Source organism: Corvus kubaryi, unplaced genomic scaffold, assembly GCF_017639235.1.
Source record: "Corvus kubaryi isolate FWS band 111438036 unplaced genomic scaffold, C.kubaryi_AGA036_p1.0 37382, whole genome shotgun sequence".
Lineage (NCBI taxonomy): Eukaryota > Metazoa > Chordata > Aves > Passeriformes > Corvidae > Corvus > Corvus kubaryi.
This window is the reverse complement of record NW_024581124.1, coordinates 382107-395862: the sequence shown is the minus strand read 5'-3', so window position 1 is coordinate 395862 and position 13756 is coordinate 382107. Positions and strand designations below refer to the sequence as shown.

The 13756-nt window shown below is 43.1% G+C and overlaps 1 protein-coding gene across 1 annotated transcript in view; it reads left to right on the top strand.

Annotated features, from left to right (window-relative positions):
- The first annotated feature begins 6783 nt into the window (after positions 1–6783).
- Positions 6784–13756, top strand: part of HIC2 (HIC ZBTB transcriptional repressor 2) — a 55620-nt gene continuing 48647 nt past the window's right edge. Inside the window, exons 1-2 of the mRNA XM_042034852.1 lie at positions 6784–6797; positions 12039–12042. The gene's annotated coding sequence lies outside the window, so the exon portion shown is untranslated. The remainder of the gene's footprint in view (positions 6798–12038; positions 12043–13756) is intronic.

Genomic DNA, 13756 nt, shown 5'->3' with positions numbered 1-13756 from the left:
TCTTTGGAAGGGAAAGGGTTAAATTTAAAGAGAAGGGTATCTTTTCTTTCACCACTACTGGGGTGGAAAGATTTTAACTCTGCCTGTTCCCCAGAGGTGCTTCGTTATCGGTGTGATGATATGTCCTTGTGGGATAGGTTGGACATTAAGGATCTGTATTGCCAAGTTTCTTCATTGTCATATGGACAGATTCTGGCATTGTGATTCTCAGGACATCAGAAGAAGCATTTACATGAGAATACATGATTTCATAGTTGGTGTTATGTAAAGTGGACTATGTTTGGCTTAGGGACTCCAGAACCCTAAGGCTGTCACTGGGTTGTACCAGCACAATCTCTTCCCTGAAGAATGTTCCACTCTAAATAGTAGATGGTAGTAGATAGTAGATAATAGTAGATAGTAATAGCAATAGTAGATGATAGTAGATAGTATAGCAAAAGGGGAGAGAGGAAGCAGAGACACAAACACATGCATTATTTGGCCAAGGTGGTGTGACAGAAGTAGAGAACTAGGAGGAGAACCTAAACTCCTTCAGTTCCAGTTTACTCTGCTACCAGAATAGACTATTGTTATTATAGCACTCTTATTTTCATCCTTACTCTTCCAACTAAATTAACTTTCTTTGCCTCAAGGACTGACACAGTCCCTGTACAGTCTCCTGGTGTATCTTAGCTATTCCAGAGAACTGGAACAACAAGCACACAAACAAGTCACTACGCATTGACTGATCATTGCTTACTCTCTGTACTTGGGGCTTTAGCTCATGGCAGTGAAAGGTAACCAGCTACAACCCAGGACAAAGCCAGCCACACAAGTAGCAGTTGCTTCTGGATTTGCACAGCTACTCATCAGTCCTGCTTGTTCTAGTGATGCCTACCTTGCATTTTGGTCTGCAGCTTCCTGGTGCCTGCACACACGGGGTGAGGCCAGGTAGTGCCAACACCACCTCAGGCTGCTCTGGCTCCACTTTGGATCCTCATGAGGACCCTGCTAGTGTTAAAAATTCCTTGCCAAACTCCTACCTTATGAAGCGTTCGAGGGACTGCATTTCTGTAATGCCTGGACTTGGAAAGCTATGAGATGGAAACAAATAATCCTGCTCCAGAAGGTGATAAACAGGACCAAACAGTTATGTACTCTTTGTGTGATGCCTTGGTAAATGTAAAGACTTCCACGTATTAAATGATGCAATAGCAAATTCCTTACAAAAAAGAAAATGTCTGTAATCAGATAACGGTTGCTCTGGTGCTGTGGTAATATGGCATTGAATATCTCTTGGTTTGGCTTCCACGGTTCAGGAGTGAGGGGAACTGGAATGGTGTTTACCGAGCCAATAAACTTCTCACTAAACATAATTCATGAGCTCTAGCTGGCTAATAACCAGGACCTCAATGCTCTAACAGTTGGCCCCATACATATTAAAACAAAGCTTTATTTGAAGTGAAAACTTTTAGAAAAATAAACTTTAGGATTTAGTGGCCTCTAATATTGTCCGCCTCCACAGGCCATGAGAGATCTCATAACTAGAGAGTAGGTTTTAAAATATTTTCATTGCAGTCTCTTTGACCAATGCTGAAAGACTGCTTGCTCCAGAGATTGCTTCAGCATAATTTTTTATTTGTTGCTTTCAAACTTAGACGAATCCATATGCTTCTTTTAAAATAGCACTGTGCAGGGATTTTTCTTCCCTATTTATGTTTAAAAAGAGTTTCTGCTGACCATTTGAGTGCTCTAGGCAGTCAGCATTCTTCAGCTATATGAAAAAGGTGAAGAGCTGAAAGAAGGTTTACCCTCTTTAAGATGGCACTTTAAAAATTACTTCCATAACCTTTCTTACAGTCCTAGTTTTTCTCTGGAGAGATCTTCATCTGAACAGGTTTATTTAAACACTTGCTAGGTTATGTATCAGGATTTCCCTTCCTCTCCTCATGAATGAAAACCTGTGCTTCTGCAGGTTCACTCAAGGAGTGCTCCTCCTTGGAGCCCTACAGAACTTCAGATCTGGATTGGTTTCAAATCCCCATCATTTCCCTGTGTGTAGAAGAGTATTCTTGTGTTTTGTGTTTGTTTAGTTTCTCATGAATTAAATTTACATTCGTAAAGAATCCTGAGCAGTTCTCAGAAGGGTGTGGGTGAATAGTGGTTCTGCTCTCTGGGGCACGGGTAATTTGTACTGGGGCACAGTAGTTCATTTTTAAGGACTGGGAATCACTTAATTTAGATTTTTGCTAATGGTTTTACCTTCTGGGGAAGCCTTGCCACTCTGTGCTGCAGCTTCGTCCTTGGATGGATGAGGAAACAAGGCCTGCCTGCCTCCTGTCAGATGCTTTGAAGTCTGTAGACGAAAGATACCATATGAATGCAAAGTACTTGCCAGTTAATGTCAGCAAGTCATTTTGCTTGTACCTTGGTGAAAAAAGTTTTATTGTCAGCTTACAATGAATTGATCAGCATATGCACCAGTAGTTCTTTCCCTTTTACTAAAATCTTTTGGAAAATTATATTGACTACCTCTCAGAAAGATAGAGGGAAGTTAAATAACAAGCAATAAAGATTATAGAGGAAATTTCTTGTCATGTGATACCTTAAAGATAATACTTAGTAATATTTTGAAAGGGAAAGAAAATAACAGCTATGCACAAGGAGTTTCTGCTATATATATTTATATTATATATATGTAAATACTGCCTCATTCCCTGTCTTTCAGGGGTTATTATCTCATGCAGAGCTAAGCCTAGTTCCATCAATGCATAGAGAAGCTCTATTATTATACACTGATTTGATAAGATAATATAATTAGTGTCTTGGTCCATTGATGCAGACCTCTACTGCCCAAAACCAACATTAGGTTATTAAATCAATTCTCGTATTTGTTACAGTAATAAGATAAAATAGCATTATTTAGATACCACTTGTCTAAACTTAGATAAGTCGTTCAACCGTATCTGTGTTTGCTTATCCACATTCTTCTGCTTTTAAAAACCAGCACAAGTTTGTGAGGAAGGTGCAGGCTTTGGATTTCTTGGACTTTATTGTTTGGTGTGGCAAGGTCTTTTCTGTCAGTTATTTGTGTCTTGTCTGTGTGGCTCTGGCTCCCCTGCAGCAGGTGGGCAGTGAGGAAATGAGGGCTCCGGTGGATATATGCAGCAGCAGCAGCTGCTTTCAAGAAGGGTATCCATGAGCAGGCCACAAGTGAGATGGTGTCTGGGCAGCTAATCTGAACAGATATCTACTGGCAATTTCTGCTGACACGCAGATCAGGAGACCTGGAATTGATGGCTAAACTGGCACAGAGCCAAAGTCAACAGAGAGAAGAATTTTTAGGTAGAAAGGCAGGTCTGAGTTTCCCAAATTACAGTTGTCTTTGGGAGCTTGGGAGCCTTCTTGCTCCAGAGAAGGAAGAAAGAGGCTTTGCCAAATGCCCATTTCAGGTATAAACGCTCTCCCATGCCCCTAGTTCATAGACTGATACAGGTATTTAATATTCTGCTGGCAGTGGGTTGACTTTCTCAAAGTTTGTACAAATTGGTTTTGTAGGTAACCTTTGATGAGTTTTGTTTTCTGGTTGTTTTTTTCTGGCTCTAGAGGCACAGATTCTGTAGGACAATGACTGATCCAACCTGATGTTAAGGGACCATGCTATCTAGTGAGATCTATTGTTTTTAAACATTGTATTTTGTATTTTGCTGCAGACCACAATTCTGCTCTGTCCCCTGGTTTTGTAACATATTTATTTGCATGGCAACATCCTGCTTCTTGCATGTGTGAGGACTTCCAGGGTGAGAGCCGAGCCCTGCTCAGCTTTGTTCCCAAATTCTATGGTGGAACACAGGACTCTTTGAGAGTGCAAAGGGCCAAGCTGTGCTGCTGCGTGCTCCTGGTGTGCTGCTGGTATGACTGTGCAGGGCCAGACAGGGAGGGAGGGCTATTTAATGGGGCCATGTGTTATTGGAACTTGCCATCTAACATTCCTCGCTTTCCCCAGTGTGTTCTCCCCCTTTGAGGGTGGAATGCAGTAATTGCCATACCAGAAAGAAGCCATGATCTGCCTGTCTAGCCTGGCATCCTTTCTCCAAGACAGGCAAACACCAGATGCTTGAGGGAAAGGTACAGGAACTCCTAAAACAAACAACTATGGTATAACTTGCACACAGAGGAAGTTGGTGGTTGGTTTATAGCCTGAGGTGAGGGAGTTTCTAGCCTTTACATGAGTGTGTAGCTGGGTATTCTCTTCATATATATGACAGACTTGCACTCAAGCCATTCTCACAGACTCCCTGCCTCTGGAGCTGGGTGCCAAGGAACAGCCCAGCTCAGCTGCACCACTGCATTGTGCTGGCGTGGTCCTCAGTCCCCAGCTTTTGTAGCAAGGGGTGTGGTAGAGCTCCATAGTGTGTTGCTGATGCCGTTGTCTGCAGAGGATGCTGAGACACTGTTCCAGGCAGTATCACCAAATGACAGAAGTTACTCTGTCCAGTGAAGTGTGATCTGAACTCTGCCCTGCTCCTGTCTTCTAAAATGAGAGCCGGAGGGTTGGCTCCACTGATGTTCAGTCAAGGCCACCAGTAGGGGACCACTGAACCTCTATTGTGAGTTACAGTAAGAGCTGCTACCTGGTTTCCTCCCTCCTGGTGTTCTCCAGTGGCCAAATCTTTCACCACAAGCTGCACATGCAAACAGCATGTCCTGCCACACAGGGACCTTCGCAGGAACTGGTGTGAAACAGCCTCCAGCAACTGAAAGCATGAGGGAGAGAGGCCTGGGGAGAAAGCTATTGCCCAAGCAATAGCTTCATTGTCTGGTGCTGATGTAGAAGTCAGTAATATGCAGGACCTGTGTTCACCTCAGGGATGAGGTAGGGGAGAGTGCTCTTTTTAATTATGTATTGCTAATTCTTTCCCAACCAGCCAGCCTGGGATTTCCTTGCATTCTGAGGCAATGCTTTCATCTGCCTCCTGTTTAACAATCTGGACTTGCTTGAGAAGTTGGTTTTCTTTCTTGTGGAAGATTGCACTGGAGCCAGAGTGTTGTTTACCTAAGATCTATAATAAAAATTCTTTATCCTTATTTTGCTTCCTCTCCAACTCGAAAAGGGGTGGCATGGAAAGTAGCACGTATTCCGTAGGGAAGATCTTTTGGGTTCAGCCTATTTAGTAACCACAGTTACCAGACTGCTCTCGCTTCAAGCAGTTGGTCATTCTCCCTTGTGTTACCTGGACTTCTGTAGTCTATGGTTCTGATTTGCTGCAAGCTCTCCCAGCAACCCCAGGTAAAGTGAAGCAGAGAGGTTGACTCTCTTCCCAAACAGCAGCTAGAAATTGACCATTACCTGTCATTTCTCCTCTGTGAAGTGATTTTTGCTGAGCCCTCTGATGAAGAAATGTTCTGTCCAAGCCATTATCTGGGTTGTGGTGTTGTAAGACCCATGGTGAAGCTTTAAGAGGTCCATACTACTTAGTAAGCTGGAAGCATACCAAGTTGCTAACAAACAACACAAAAATCTCAATTCTAAAACTTGAGAGCGATCTTCTCTGTTAGGTAGTCAAATTAATAGCTCATGGAATGGTGTAGATCCAGGTCCATTGGCAGACTGTTGCTGATGTGGCTTGGGTCTGGTGTCTGGCTTTTTTAAAAATAATGCTGTGAATATTTCTTACATGCTGTTGCCTTTTCCTGGGTTTTTTTATTATATCAATACTCTTTTTCTCTTCTGATACTTTAATTTTAAAACAATGCATATGGTCTGGTAGATTGAAGCAAAAGACAAATGCAGAGCCAGAGATAAGTTTTTCTAAATGCAGCTTTAGATTTGTAGGCATGGTTAATTAGGAAAATAAAATTTATAATTTTAGTTAGCTTATTTTTAAGTGGGCAGGAAATGAGCATTTTTTAGCATGGAAGTTGGGAGACTTCCTATGCCACATTCAGCTCCAGCATAGCATGTAACTTCATCATTTGTGCAACCCACTAATCCCTGCATGGGGATTCATAGAATTAAAATGCTCTTAATTTAGTAGAATGAAATAAATGAAATTAAAGTTCCTTTTCACACTGAATGAGGGTGTCTGTACAGAGATACAATGTGGTTTAGCTAATTCACTTTAAATTCACAACTTTAGTTAATCTGAATTAAGTTTCCCAAATCCTGCGTGTAAAGACATCTTTATTTAGAAAAAGCTGCTGTTGTGGAAAGAGCAATGGACTCAGCCCTGGCCCGAGGCATTCTGGCATGCAGTTTGCTTGTTCTGAGACAGAGCATTTCTGGGCATTAGCAAATTGTCTACCACATCCTTTTCTTCTCCTCTCAGAATGCCTCTGTGCCACCTCCTAAAATTGTGGTTTCTGAGCCATTACTCTGAGTAACTTGCTCTGGTTGTATTTGCTGTGCAGCTGAGGAAACAATATTTCAGAAACTTGTACCATTTCAGAACAGGGAAAGTTAAACTTGTCCTGAAACCAGTCATGAAGACACCCTTTGATCTGAAGGGCCTGTCCAGTGGATGTTCCCTGCCAAGGCCAGGTACAGAGCAGGGAGCTCTTGTGCATAGCAAAGATTTGTGCAGTAAAACCAGACTTGGGCTGCATATAGGTGGGAAGCCAAACCATGAGAACAACTGTCTTTTAAGGTCAGAACTTAGCTGAGAGATTTGCTCCTGAAAATATTAGCTTTTCTGCTTGGAAATGATCTTGTGGTCATGTTACATTTTTCTTATGAAAAGAGAAACTGGTCACATGGGTCAAACACAACCATTTAGGACAAATCCCTAAATGAAACTTCCTGTTCCCAGATGCAATGAGTGCTCGACCGTGTAACTCTGACTGCAATTTTCACCCAATTCACTTTACTGGACTGTTTTCCAACCCTTGCCCTAATGGGAAATTGTTCATAGAATAGTTGCATTTTCTCATGGGCTGCTAATTTTGGTAAGAGATCAGCTGGAGTGGGATCACTTGGATTTCTCTAAATTTTTTCAGTTGGAATTTCCAGTATGTTGATCATGGATGTTATAAATTATGGGTGGGAGATAATGGAGTAAAAATTATTTTATTGCACTCTATCTTTGAGTTGGGGTGCATAGATAGACACCATGGGAAGGAGGTGGTTTTCCATGGGCCAGTTGAGGAATTCATGTTCCTTCCACCTGGCAAAGTCCAGCCTGACATGCTGAAGCCTCCAGAAGCCCTGAAAGCACCATGCACTGTGCGTGTGTACTATAAATAAACTTTTAAAAACATGATTTAAAAACACCTCTGGCAAAGCACATGCTTAACTGAAAACTGCCTGGTCAAGGTTGACTCAGTGGTGTAGGAAGAAGATGGGGAAAGAGCAAGTGGGAGGAAATAAATGAAACCTGCTGTCAGAGAAAAGGCACTTGTTTGTCATTTTCAGGATGTCCAAGCTCTTGGCATGTGAGCTTTGGGAGATCCCTAGTGACTTTCTGGATGTTTGCACTTGGCATGCGTGTTTGTGCATGCTCTGAGATTTCATTAACAAAGCTGCAGGAACAAGGTTAGTTAACCTGTCAGAAAAGAATCAGATGGCTTGGAATCATAGCTGATTCTCCAGTTCCAAGAATCCAAATAGCTCTAGCTGAAGATCTCCAATCAATTAGACAGAATAATTTCAAGAAGTCCTCTTAATGAATTTTTATGTGTTCCACCCACAGTTTGGATGGCTGCATTTGTTTTAAATGGACAATTCTTCTGATCTGCGCAGAACCAGAAGAGGTTTGGGGAGATGAAACTCTCTGAGGGTAAATTGCTCTGATAGTATCAGTGGAGGTATATAATCTATATAATCTGCACTGCTTCTGTCTCAGAGCAGGTCTGGCTTACCTGCTTGTTTTTTAAGTTGTAAAAACATGATGCATCTTCAAGTAAGAAAAAGAAATCTGCACTAAGGCTTCTTTAGATGGGGCACTAAGGGGTTAAAGGCATTGCCCAGTCCCGAGGAAGCCTGTTTCAAGGCAGGCATCGACTGGAGTAAGGTTTTGCTGCAGACACAGGCTGATGTGCTTGCAGCAAGGATTGCAGCCTTATCAGTAAAGATAAACATGCAAAGGCTTCCAAACCCCGGCGTCCCTGCCACTTGTTTGGGATCCTTTTTCAGAGACCAAGAGAAAATACAAGATCTTCTCCAAGATAGATGCTACTTCCAAAGGGGGCAGCCAGCAAACTTTGTAGAAAGAGAGACCATGTATTACTCTGTGGTTTGGAACAGGTACAGGAGATATTAGTTTACCTGATTCAAAATAGTACTTGAGACCTGGCAGTATCATGTGGGGTTGGCCCTTTCCCCTCACTCATCAGTCTTTCGCTGAGTGTCCAAATGCTGGACAATGCTGGGTTTTGTTGCCCTCCCTGAGTTACTTGCCATAGCTAATTGCTGCTGCCAAGCAATCTCCAGGCTTTACTACCCGTTTGTTTGCCATTTCTCGCAAATACTGTGAATGTTACTTTGTTTTAATCCTGGTGCTGAGAGGAGGGGAATGGAGATAGTGTTTCTGTTAAAAATGCGCAGGATCAGCTACAGAATTTTTTGGGCACAGAACAGACTGCTTGAGTTGCCTGAAAAAATAGTCACTATGGTAATATTAGGTATAATTAAGGTGTAGCCTTGTAAATAATACATTTTTCTTTATTTCTCTCTCCTCCCGTTCTGTCACCAAACACGGCAAAGCAGGAGATGCAGAAATCAAGCACCTGGCTTCTTGAGGTCAAATTCCAAAAATCTGCATTGAAATATGCAGAAATTATTCCAGATGGGTTGAGAACTAGCACTCTTTTTCTGTCCAGGAAAGTTTGTGCCATTCTGCAGGCTCAGCCTGGGTCCTTCTGTTTTGCCACTGAGCCTGATTGACACTTACATGTGTGTGGCCTTTTTACACAGTGGTGGACTTAAGTTTGAAAATCCAGACATTTTTGGACTGTGACAACAGTTGGTATGGTGTTTCAATCTGTATTTTATTTTTTAAAAATTATATATACTATTTTAAAAGGGAGTGTAGCAACTTACTGCAAAAATTGGAGAGGAGAACAGTTTACAAAAACAATTTAAAAGTTGCTCCCAATTGAGTGAGTCTTTGAACGTGGAAAAAGAGACTTATTTCAAAAAATTCTCTTAAACTTGACGTGTGATAGATAAAGCTAGTTCTGAGAACGTGAAAATGTGGGCTCCATGTGCTAAAGCTATTTGAAAAGAGGTGTGAGTGAAGGGGCTGAGGTTGGTGTGAACGTCAGACTTCCTGCCTTCTGCACTTTCTGTGTCGCAGCTGTAGCACGTTCATAGTGTGGCACTTCTTTTAAAAGCGACTCTGAACTAGCCCAGCCTTTCAGGGAAAGACGAGCTGCAGCCAGAAATTCTGGCCCATCGAAGGATGACAAGAGGAAGAGCTTTGTTACTAGCTTGTGTTTGATCTTAGCTGCTTTTTTTCTGCTCTCAGTAGCATGCTAATGATACCTGTGGGAGGTGAAAAATGGGTGAATTCCTGCTAGGGTGCAGACAAGTTCGCAGTTTAGTTCTTGTCCTCTTCTTCCCCTCTGGTAAAAATTTTGGGGGCTGTCCCAGATACATAAAAAGGAACTTTTTCCTAGAATAATTTTCTGTCCTACATCTGCTGAGGAGTCTGAATCAGAAAGGCAGTAAGCAGTTGACTCAGTTTGTTTTGTCTCCTCTCCCCCTTTCTTATGTTTGAAATTACAAACATTTATGGGAAATGACTGGCTTGAAAGTCTAGGACAAGTCTGAGCTGCCCATAAGCCATTCCTTTGCTTCAGTTCAGTTTTGCCTCATTTATTTTAAACTTTAAAGCTGAAATGCCAAATGCATCCTAAATCCCCTTTTGTTTCAAACACCAGAGTTGCCAGTTTCACATTTATTACTTGTGATTCTCTACATATTACCTCCCTCTTGGTATCAGAGGACCCAGCAGGGTGGGCAAGCTGCACCCTGGGTCGGAAGAGCAGGGCGATGGTGGAACAGAAGGGTGCCAAACCTGGAGGCAAATACACCCCAGTTTCTGCTGCTGCCCAGGGAGAGGGTCTGCAAGTCTGTGATAAGGGATGGAAGGAGACCAAGAGGGATGGGTGGGCCCCCAAAGGCAGTGATCTGGATGCCAGCATATCTTGCTCCAGCTTTGCAAGGAGCAGCATGCAAGTGCTTCAGAGGGAGGGCTAGTAGTGGTTTGTGGTTTAGGGAGTTGACACAAATAGTCTCTGAACCCTTTTTTTATGGGCCTGCACAGGAGTGCTCTCTCCGGGGAACTGGAGCCTGTCCTTCTTGGTGTACTCCTTTCTTGCTTAGCAGGTTCGAGGCTGTGCTCAGAGCAAGCAGTCATGGCTGGCTGACAGAAAGGGGAGGTTGCCATCCTACATAGTTTGTGCTGTGTTAAAGTTAGATTAGAATGGGGCATGTTGGTAATTAAACACTTGGGTTTCTGGGTTTCTGTCCCTAAACTACTGCTGTAAATCAGCAATTGAGTTCTGTGGCAGGCAACCTTTGACAATATTTCTGTGCCCAAGAACTGTGTGGGCTAGGCTATTTTTAAACCTCTTTCAGTAAGTGCACTGTGTAACATTTTTGTGGACAGAAAATACAGAACCGTGTGTTGACCTTCATTGCTGATCAAACTTCAGTTGCACCCAGATATAACTGATAGCAGGTCTTACCTGGATTTGCTTTTTGTCAATGCACGTAGGTGGTCACATGGAGGGGAAGTGAAATACTTCCATAATATATATAGCACAAGTGCCTGGATGGAATAAGAAGAGACAAAGTGTGTCAGAGGGGAAAATGCATTGGAAATCTTTCAACTCTAATGAGAAAACATTCCCATAGTTCAGATACTTCATTCTACATGAAGGCTGATGCTGAACCTAATAAAAGTCATCCAGATGGAGAGAGATCACCACCTAGTACTAAAATACCAGCACTCCTATTGGCCTGCAGTGTGCTCCTTGTACCTGGCGAAGCACTGGTTACACTAATCTCCCAGCCTGCTTCCCTTCCAATTGGGAGCTCTACAGGGATGACCAGAGGGAATCTTAGTGATGCTACAAAGAAGCCTGTTTGCTTAAGAGGGCATATGTACATCTTTTAACAATCTGGTTGTGTACCTCCTTTGTGGGAGGATCCCTGACCTTATACAGAGAGGGACAAGTGCTAATTAACTTAATTCTGGGAACAGAAGGTGGTATGACCTTTTCCAAAGTGATTCTTTTGGGCTAGAGTTTAGAGAGAGGTACTTGCTAGAACTGATGCCTGGATTTGCTATGAAAACATTATTCATACAGAGGTGTAAAATTTCCTGGTGTGGCTGGGGAAGAAATGAATTCCCTAATCTCTCTTGTTAGGGTTCCTGGTTCCTTGTCTAAAAATTGTTGGCGTGGTGTCCGGATTTATGTTATTTGGTATCAAAACACAGTTAAGTTTTCTGTCATATCTCTTAGCACTAAGCACAGCAAGTAGATCCAAGTACTTATTAGACGATTGTTTTGGACACTACTCATCGTGTTGTGAACATCCCATCTTTTATTGGTAACCCAGGAGGAAATTAATTTCTGGGAGATTTTTTTTCTGAACTATCAGGGTGTTATTTATTCTGAGCATCTTCCAAATTTCAACCTCTTTTGCCAGAGAAGTGGAAAGGCCTGTTAATGCCATCTCTTTGCTGTGCTCCCTCTGAGGAACACAATTATAAGCATTCTGAGTGTGCCTACACCATTTGATTTTTGTTCTTGCTACCAGCACTAAGCAATCAGTCCCAGTTGCTCCAGTGTAGACAAAACCAGAAACAGCTACAGCACTGCCTTAGCAGCAGCTGCGGAGGGCAGAGCTTATGGAAATGTGCCTGAGGTGAGCAGGACAGAGGGCCATTGGTCTTACTCTGCTGAGGAAATGAAACGCAGCCCCAGACAGGAGGCAAGTTGCTGTAGACCCCCTGGCTGGCCACGTGTCAGGCTCACAAAGCATTTAGGATGCCTGGCTGCAGAGAAGTAGGCAGAAAGCTGCCCATGGCGTCTTACAGCTCGAAAGGTAGGAAGGTAGCTGATAAAACTGGATTTTCCTCAGGTGAAGAAATATCTTTGGTCCCTGCTCCCTGTTGTCTTGTAATGTATTTTTTAAAACCCCAAGAAGGCAACTCTCCTTCATTCCCCATCACCACCCCCAACAACAAAAAACCACAGGCTTGCTGGACCCTAAGAGAAACAAACGTAAGCACCTCTTTGGAAAACACTGCTGAGGCCTGCGGCCATCCCGCATTCCTGAGGAGGCTGAGAGCCTCCTCCCCAGCGTGCCGGCCCAGCAGGGCAGCCGGCGCTGGAGGCCGCACTGGTGCTGCTCCCTCGCTGCACCAACATGCCTGCGCACAGCCCCCGCAGGGGCTCGCACCTCTCCCCGCCGTGTCCGTAGCCACGTTTTGTGCTGCCCCTGCTCAGGGGAACAGAAGCAGCACCTTCACCATGTGGCATTTTCTGCCATATTCATTCAGAGGACAGCTCCATGTCTGAAGTGCTGCCAGACTGAGCTACAAGCACTGTGAAGCAAACAGCTGCCACATCCTCATCCTACTTCTTGTCACAGCACTGCAGTGGAGCTGGAAGTTTTTCAGCAACATAACTAGGTAAGGGATATTTATTTTGATGAAAATGAAGGTAAAATCCCTATTTCCCAGTTGGTTTGATCCCTATTTACAAAGATCTAGTAATGCATGTCGGTAGAAGAAATACCTACATGAGTGAAAATGTGCCCTGCTACTATTAAAAGGTACGCAGTGGAATTTTGCCTAAGGATAAAATGTCATTTTAATTGAAAGCTGCTGTAACTTGATAGGGAATATCCACAACAGTCTTGAGGATCTACTTTAAAATACAGTTAAAGGCAGAGACAACTCCCACCACTCTGTCTCTTAGAGCTACATGTCCTCTTTGATCCATCCATGGTGCTTACGATTCCTAAGAGACACGCATACTGCCAGTAGTCTGAGCTCATTAATATTTATATGATACCTTTCATCTGAAGATATGTGCTTTGCTATTACTAATTGAAAATCATTTCACAAAACCCTAAAATTTAGCTCCATTTCATAGCTTACAAAATGAAGACCCAGAAAGTTTTTGTGTCCTTGCATGAGATAAAGCGAGATTAGGAATGTGGAAGCTTGTCTGCATGGACTCCTACTGTGCTGTGTTTCTTTATCCTTCTGTTGCCAGTAACTTTTGACAAGGCAGCACAGGTTTCCTTTGACAATAAGATGGACCATGAACCTGCACTACCTAGGCAATACTAAGAAGGAGAGTGAAGGGACCCTTCTCTCTCATTCTGGTTCTTCACACAGCACTTGCTTGCTTTTTAGAAAGCTTCTTTAAAAATACAACCTGAAAATGCTTTGTCAGCCCTGCAGACCACATCCCAAGTGAATATTTAGTTGAACATGTTAAACCCTTCCCCTGCATACTGTATTTTAGTTCCCATGTTAGAGTAGGTAGAAGGGATGGTGGGTTATAATCCACACCAGACATGGGCCCTCTCCTCTCAGTCCTCCCTGGTGCTTATGGAATGAAGGAGCTTGGCTCAGTGTGAGACTGATAACGGGAGGGAGGGCTTGCCATGCGATTAGACCAGTTCACTGTAAACACCTAAGTTGCACAAGTGGCTCAAACTTTGATCTTTTTGTTGTGGAAAAGAAATCTGAGACTCTGAAACCTACCTTCAGTCACAAACAAGGAGGTGGACATTACTCAAGCCTAACTGTGG